The sequence below is a fragment of the Eulemur rufifrons genome, chromosome 16 (assembly GCF_041146395.1).
Source record: "Eulemur rufifrons isolate Redbay chromosome 16, OSU_ERuf_1, whole genome shotgun sequence".
NCBI lineage: Eukaryota > Metazoa > Chordata > Mammalia > Primates > Lemuridae > Eulemur > Eulemur rufifrons.
Genome location: NC_090998.1, coordinates 78454804 through 78463432, shown reverse-complemented (window position 1 = coordinate 78463432; position 8629 = coordinate 78454804). Strand labels below are relative to the sequence as shown.

Sequence of the window (8629 nt, the reverse complement as noted above, 5' to 3'; positions counted from 1 at the left end):
TTTGTTTTTTATCTTGTGTCTGTCACACACATGCCCACTTTCTGTTTCGCTAAGAAAGAGGTGTTTCATTGTGTTAACAGTTGTTTCCCACAGAGAAATGCCACAACTGCTACCCCAAGAACAGCTGCAGACCAGTAGCTGTGGAATGTTCTGTTTTTAATGCTGTGGTTGAGATTAAGAAAAATTAAGAAGTCTGACAATACCAACTAAACAGACAAAATGTGGTTCAGTGGGAATCTTTCACAGTGCTGCCAGAAATTTAAGTTGGAACAAGTATTTAGGAAAATAGGCATTAGTAAAGCATAGCTCACACATCCTTTCTCAGACATATAGATGAGAGAAACTCTTGTACATGAGCACTAGGACGTATGTAGAAAGACAGGTTTAGCAGCCGTGTTTATAATTAAAAAGAACTGAAAACTATATGTCTATAGAGATATATAGGTGTAGATAGATATGCACAAACATATAGGTCAGATGGATAGATACATACTGACAAGAGAATGAATAAATAAATTGTGGTATGTTTACGTTTTGGAATAATATACAAGAGTGAAAATGAATAAACTACAGCTAAATGCAATGACAGAGAAGAATCTTGAACACATAATGTTCAGTGAAAAATGTAAAACCCACACAACCACTTAAAATATGACAGGATTTTTATAGAGGTCAAAAACAAACATAGGTAGGTCAGATGGATAGATACATATAGATACATACTAACAAGAGAATGAATAAATAATTCACTACAAATGATGAATTACATTTGTAATGATTATAAATCTTGCCTGATTTAAATATAATATGTGCAAATTATGACAGAAATAAATTATGAAAGTTGGGAAAATTGATTCTGTTCCTCTCATCACAACCTCCAATCACTGCTAAGTGTTTATTTCTTATTTAAAGCCCTATACTCAAATGGGAATAATTGTGCTATCAGATAACACTATACTTAATATACAGACTGTCCAGATACATATTTCTTTTTTTTCCAATTTTTTTCTTTTTTAATTTTTTTTTTTTTTTTTTGAGACAGAGTCTCACTCTGTTGCCTGGGCTAGAGTGCCGTGGCATCAGTGTAGCTCACAGCAACCTCAAACTCCTGGGCTTAAGCGATCCTCCTGCCTCAGCCTCCCAGGTAGCTAGGACTACAGGCATACGCCACCATGCCCAGCTTATTTTTTCTATATATATTTTAGTTGGCCAGATAATTTCTTTCTATTGTTAGTAGAGATGGGGTCTCACTCTTGCTCAGGCTGGTCTCGAACTCCTGACCTTGAGCAATCCACCCGCCTCGGCCTCCCAGAGTGCTAGGATTACAGGCGTGAGCCACCGCGCCCGGCCTTCTTTTTTAAATTTTTTGCTCAGACTTTAAAGGGATGAAAGATTCATCTTCTTGGTGCACCACTATGGAAAAATATAAAAGCAGAAACACCAGATTTTAAACATTTGGCATGGAGTTTGTGCTCTACTTTCTTTTGTTTAATGAAAAACCAAAGAAACCCAGTTATTTTTGTTTTCATTCGTGGTATGATTTCTCAGAGTTTCCGTGGAAAAGAGAAAGTTAAAGATTCAATGGTCAGCTTTTATGGTAGTGGGTGGTCACGTGATCTCTGAATGTTCATGTGTCTAAAAAGATCGCCATTAGTTGAGGGAGAGTCCTGAGGAACTTGGAAAAGGGAAACATAAGTTACACTGTTCTTACTAGATTAAACAGCCGGGGGAATAAAACCAACCTGGATAGTCTCCTGAAAGAAACTGGACAGAAGGAATATCTAAAATAAAAATGAGCTGTTGAGAAGGGAGATCTGGTAACCAAGGAGCCAGATCTTTTCTTTCCTTTTTCCTTTCCTTTCCTTTCCTCTTTTTCTTTTTAAAGCTGGTCAAATGTCCGTTTCTTTTCTTTCCCTCTTTTCTCTTTTCTTTTCTTTCCTTAATGACAATATCACTGACATTATTCATTATAAAGCACAAGGGGTTAAGATCACAAAGCACTCTCTACTGGAGGAAAAGCCTCATCTTTATGGAAATACTACACAGGGACAAATGAATCCTGACTCTCCCATTCATAACTGGGAAAGCAAAACTCAGTTCAATCCACAAGCATTGATTTAGGATCATCTATTGACATGTGCAAATACAAACAGGACAATGGTTCTCCCCTGTAAGCTTTGAGAGTCTTTAGGGGAGGTGAGTGAGGAAACAGCCCAAGTAACTCAGCATAAGTAATAACCATGGAGGCCAGGAGCGGTGGCTCACACCTGTCATTGGGAAGGATTGCTCGAGCCCAGGAATTCAAGGTTACAGTGAGCTATGACCACACCACTGCCCTCCAGTCTGGGTGACAAAGGGAGTCCTTGTCTCAAAAAAAAAAAAAAAGCAAGCAACCAAAGGAAGAAATAAATACGGGAAAAGTTATGCATGGATATGGGGTGAGGGTGGGGAAAAAATAAGGAAAAGCCACAGAAAGGAGGGACACTGGAAAGGCCGTTTTAAAAAATATGCTCTTCAGAATCTTCTCAAACCAGTGGACTCTGCAAACATGGAACACAATTTTTGTAGTAGTCCTTCCAGATTGGCAAAGCTAGTCTCATGTACACAGGGTGACCAACTGTTTCTGTTTATTTGGGACTGAAGGGGTGTCCAAAACACCAAACTTTTAGTTTTAAAACTGAACTTTCTTTATTTTTGAGACAGAGTCTCACTCTGTTGCCAGAGCTAGAGTGCTGCGGCGTCAGCCTAGCTCACAGCAACCTAAAACTCATGGGCTCAAGCGAGCCTCCTGCCTCAGCCTCCTGAGTACCTGGGACTACAGGCACGTGCCACCACTGCTAGCTATTTTTTTTCTATTTTTAGTTACCTGGCTAATTCTTCTATTTTTTTTTAGTAGAGATGGGGGTCTCACTCTTGCTCAGGCCGCTCTCGAACTCCTGACTTCAAGCGATCCTCCCGCCTCAGCCTTCCAGAGTGCTAGGATACAGGCGTGAGCCACTGAGCCCAGCCAAAACTGAACATTTAAAACAATCCCAGGCGGCCGGGTGCGGTGGCTCACACCTGTAATCCTAGCTCTCTGGGAAGCCGAGGTGGGTGGATCCCTTGAGCTCAGGAGTTCTAGACCAGTCTGAGCAAGAGCGAGATCCCCTCTCTACTAAAAAAAAAATAGAAAGAAATTATACGGACAACTAAAAATATATATAGAAAAAATTAGCCGGGCATGGTGGTGCATGCCTGTAGTCCCAGCTACTCGGGAGGCTGAGGCAGGAGGATTGCTTGAGCCCAGGAGTTTGAGGTTGCTGTGAGATGGGCTGATGCCATTGCACTCTAACCTGGGCAACAGAGTGAGACTCTGTCTCAAAAAACAAACAAACAAACAAACAAAAACCAATCCCAAGCAAACCAGGAAGAGTTGGTCACCACGGCAAGAACTTAGCATAGCTATAACAATGATAGCTAGCATTTTAAATTATCTAGAATATGCTGGGTGTTCCTTGCTCCAAGCACTTTGGATTTGTTCGGTCTTCTTATCTGCTCAACAATCTTACCTCAGGCAAGCAGTGTCATTAGTCCCGTTATGTCCTATGAAGGAAACCAAGGCATACAGACTCTCAAGGTCAAAATCCAGGAGCTGGTAGGACCAAACACAGTGACCTTCTAGAGTTCACACTCTTCACCACTGCTCTATCTTTCTGGGAACATACAGAAATAGCCAGCTGTTGTTGGTGTCTAAGGATTTTGAACTCCTCAGGAACCTCAGAGCAGAGTCAGACTTGAGAACAAAAGCATTCAAAAGGTTTTTAATCAGATTGGTTTGAACCCAGGACTACGAGACTCCTAAGTCCATGTCCTTCCAGGGAAACATTTCTCCTGCTTTGAATGAAGTTTTAGGTCCCTAAGCACACTTGGCAGTGGACCTTTATTTGCTCTGAGATAAGTACGGTTTAAGTGGGAGTCAATATCAACTCTGCTCAGGTAATATTTTTATTTTACCTCTTTTTAAAAATAAGTTATTAGTTGAGAATGTGCTATGTGTCTGGTATTATTCTAAGCACCTTACATATATTAAATTAATTATTCTGTATTTTCTATATTGGTCTACAAAAGAAACATGCCTTCGAAAGAAGAAAAGATGAAAGTTAGCTTTTCACCTATGGTTTTCTGCAGATCAAAATAAATAAATAAATAAATAAAAATAAAATTTTTTTTAAATTTAAAAAAGAAAGTTAGCTTTTCATCCTCTTTCAGAAATGATGACTGCTGGCTAGACTAAACAAATTCATGGGAAATGGAAAATAAGTCTATGCTTCAATTAGTATTTCTTCTGGTATATAGATGATTTTATTTTCTCATACTTAATCTCTACTTATGCAGTATTCTGAAGTTATGAAACTTGAAACCAAGTTTCAGGCAACATGTCTGAAACATTTTTTTTAATGTTATTTCAAATTTGTTTTTTTTGGAGACAGGGTCTCATTTTGTTGCCCAGGCTGAAGTGCAGTGGCAGGATCACAGCTCACTGCAGTCTCAAACTCCTGGGCTCGCCCAATCCTCCTGCCTCAGCTTCCTGAGTAGCTAGGGCTACAAGGTTGTGCCACTATACCTGGCTAATTTTTTAAAAATTTTTGGTAGAGAAGGGGTCTCACTATGTTGCCCAGGCTTGTCTCAAACTCCTGGGCTCAAACAATCCTCCCACCTTAGCCTCCTGAGTAGACAGAACTACAGGCATGTGCCACAGTGCCTGGTGTCACTGACACTTTTGAAGACTGCAGGCTGGTTGTTTCATAGACTGCCCCTAAATTCTGGTTTCCTTATGATTAGATTTAGATCATGCACCTTGGCCAGAAAAGCTACACCTAATATTGTGTCCTCAGTGTACCATATCAGGAGGCATATATGATCTCAGCTTTCTCCACTACTGGTGATGTTAATGATAGACACTTCTTGAATTGAGTAGCTAAATTCAGGTTATTTATTAATATAATCACAAAAATGGGCTTTGTAATTCTTTCCTAGCCTCTATTTGTGTTAGTAAAAACCAATCCGGTGTTCTTCAAAACTTTCCAGTGTTGAAACATGTAGGAAGAATTAAATCAGAGTGGCTAAGAGCCCAGGCTGGAGGGCCTGACAGCCACTAGTTCAAATCTCTGATCCCACTTACCAATTAAGACCTTGAACAAATTAACTAATCCTGTAATTTCCTCATTTGGAAACGGATTGTAATAAGAGTGCCTACAGTTCATTTGCTTGTAATGGGGATTAAATGAAGTAATGAATGTAATAATGCATTTAGTACTTTGCCTGGTACAAAGTAAGTACTCAATAAATATTCATGATTTTTATTTTTTATGCTAACCACTAGACCACCAGGGGCATGATTGTTATTATTATAACTAACACATAGAAGGGCCAAAAGAGACATAGTTTCCCTGAAACTTTCTTATCCTCTTTTACCATTGGGATGAGGCCATATGATTCATTCTGGCCAAAAGACAATAGGTGGAAGTGCCACGTGCTGCCTCCATCTGGCTCTTCCTCTGCCACAGCGACCTTGGAGGCTGCACTTGTAGAAGAAGTAGTTGCAAGATGGAAATAGGCTGTCTGTCACATATGGAATTTAAATAAATAAAAAGTAAATCCTTTCGTCTTAAGCCACTGAGATTTTAAAGCTTATATTTTACTATAGTAGAATTAACATTTCTTTCACTAATCTAAGTAGCATGTCTATGTAGTGTGTGAATGATATCTTGACAATTATCCAAAAGACTAAATGTATGATTGATTCTATGCTTACTGATAGTTGACTCCATGTTTCTTGATATTCATTCACAAATAATTCAATAAATGTAACAATGACTACATGTCTGACAGTGTTCTGTCAAGTGGCAAGCAAAACCAGATAGAGGCCGGGTGCGGTGGCTCATGCTTATAATCCTAGCACTCTGGGAGGTCAAGGCAGGAGGATTGTTTGAGCTCAGGAGTTTGAGACCAGCCTGAGCAAGAGCGAGATCCCGTCCCTACTGAAAAAATAGAAAGAAATTATCTGGACAACTAAAAATATATTTAGAAAAAATTAACAAGTGTGGTGGCACGTGTCTGTAGTCCCAGCTACTCGGGAGACTGAGGCAGGAGGATCGCTTGAGCCCATGAGTGTGAGGTTGCCGTGAGCTAGGCTGACACCATGGCACTTTAGCCTGGGAAACAGAGCGAGACTCTGTATCAAACAAAACAAAACAAAAACAAACAAAAAAACCCAGACAGTTCCTTCAATCAGGAAGATAATAGTCTAGTGGGGGAGACAGTTGTTAAGCAAATAATGACAAGTGGAAGCCAAAGTGTTACTGGTGTCACTGGAATAAAAACAGACATATAGACCAATGGAACAGAAGATGGAACCCAGAAATAATCCATGAATTTACAGCCAACTCATGTTCAACAAAGGCACCAAGGACATACATTGGAGGAAAGGGCAGTCTCCTCAATAAATGGTGCTGGGAAAACTGGATAACCATATGTAGAAGAATGAAACTGGACCCCTATTTCTCATCATACACAAAAATAAAATAAAAATGGATTAAATACTTAAATCTAAGACTTAGAAACTGTGAAACTACTAGAAGAAAACATTAGGGAAATGCTTCAGGACATTGGTCTGGGCAAAGACTCTTTGGATAAGATCTCAAAAGCATAGACAACAAAAACAAAAATGGACAATGGGATTATATCAAGCTAAAAATCTTCACAGCAAAAGAAAATAAAAACAACAAAGTGAAAAAACAACTACAGAATGAGAGAAAATATTTGCAAATTATCTATCTGATAAGGGATTAATAAGCAGAATATGTAAGGAACCAAAACAACTCAATAGTAAGAAAATGAATAATCTGATTAACGGGCAAAAGATCTGAATAGACGTTTCTCAAAACAAGATAAATGACCTACAGGTATGTGAAAAAATGCTCAACATTACTAATCATCAGGGAAATGCAAATCAAAACCACAATGAGGTATCATCTCACCCAAGTTAAAATGAAATTCTGCCACTTGCAACAACTTGGATGGAACTGGAGGCTATTAGGTGAAATAAGCCAGGCACAGAAAAACAAATATTGCATGTTCTCATTCATATGTGACAGCTAAAAATAATTGATCTCATGTAGTTATAGAATGAGGGTTACCAGAGACTGGGAAGCATAGTTGAGAGAGGGAGTTGAAGAGGGGTTGGCTAATGTGTATAAAAATACAGTTAGATAGAAGGAATAAGATCTAGTGTTCAGTAGCACATTAGGGTGACTGTAATTAACAATAATTTATTGTGTATTTCAAAATAACTACAGGAGTAGATGTGGAATGTTCCCAACACCAAGAAATGATAAATGTTTAAGGTGATGGATACAATTACCCAGATTTGAGCATTACACATTGTATGCTTATATCAAAATATCACCTGTATGCCATAAATATGAACAACTATTATTTATTCACAAAAAATAAAAATTAAAAATTGGTAAAAGATTAATGAATGCTGGCAAGGATGCAGAGAAAGGGAAATGCTTGTACACTGTTGGTAGGAATGTAAATTAGTACAGCCACTATGGAGAACAGTATGACGTTTCCTCAAAAAACTAAAAATAGAACTACCATATGATCCAGCAATCCCATTGCTGGGTATATATATCCAAAAGGAAGGAAATCAGTATATTGAAGAGATAGCTGCACTCCCATGTTTATTACGGCACTATTCACAATAGCCAAGGTGTGCAATTAACCTAAGTGTTCCTCAACCTATTAATGGCTAAAGAAAATGTGGCATATATATAAACAATGGAATATTATTCAGTCATAAAATACAATGAAATCCTGTCATTTGCAGCAACATGGATGGAACTAGAGGTCATTATGTTAAGTGAAGTTAGCCAGGCACAGAAAGACAAATACCACATGATCTCACTCATATGTGAGAGCTAAAAAAGTGGATTTCATGGAGGTAGAGTTGATTGGTGGTTACCAGAGGCTGTGAAGGGAAGGGAGGAGTAGGGGATGAGATGAAGAGAGGTCGGTTAATGGGTACAAAAATAAGTTAGATAGGAGGAATAAGACCTAATGTTTCATAGTACAGTAGGATGACTATAGTTAACAACAATATATTGTAAACTTGAAAATAGCTAGAAGAATTGGAATGTTCCCAACATAAAGAAAAGATAAATGTTTGAGGTGATGGATATCCCAATTACCCAGATTTGATCATTACACATTGTATGAATGTATCAAAATATCACATGTACCCCCAAAATATGTACAACCATTATGTATTAATTTTTTAAAAAGTGCTACTTGGGCCGGGCGCGGTGGCTCACGCCTGTAATCCTAGCACTCTGGGAGGCCAAGGTGGGCAGATCGTTTGAGTTCAGGAGTTCGAGACCAGCCTGAGCAAGAGCGAGACCCCATCTCTACTAAAAAATAGAAAGAAATTATATAGACAGCTAAAAATATATATAGAAAAAATTAGCCGGGCATGGTGGCACATGCCTGTAGTCCCAGCTACTCCGGAGGCTGAGACAGGAGGATCCCTTGAGCTCAGGAGTTTGAGGTTGCTGTGAGCTAGGCTGACGCCATGGCACTCACTCTA

The 8629-nt window shown here is 38.8% G+C and overlaps 1 non-coding gene across 1 annotated transcript; it reads right to left on the bottom strand.

Moving 5' to 3' along the window:
* Nucleotides 1-13: 13 nt before the first annotated feature.
* On the bottom strand, nt 14-146 carry LOC138397773 (small nucleolar RNA SNORA41). The gene has a single exon (XR_011235881.1). It is a non-coding gene; the product is annotated as a small nucleolar RNA SNORA41 (small nucleolar RNA).
* Between the last annotated feature and the right edge of the window lie 8483 nt (nt 147-8629).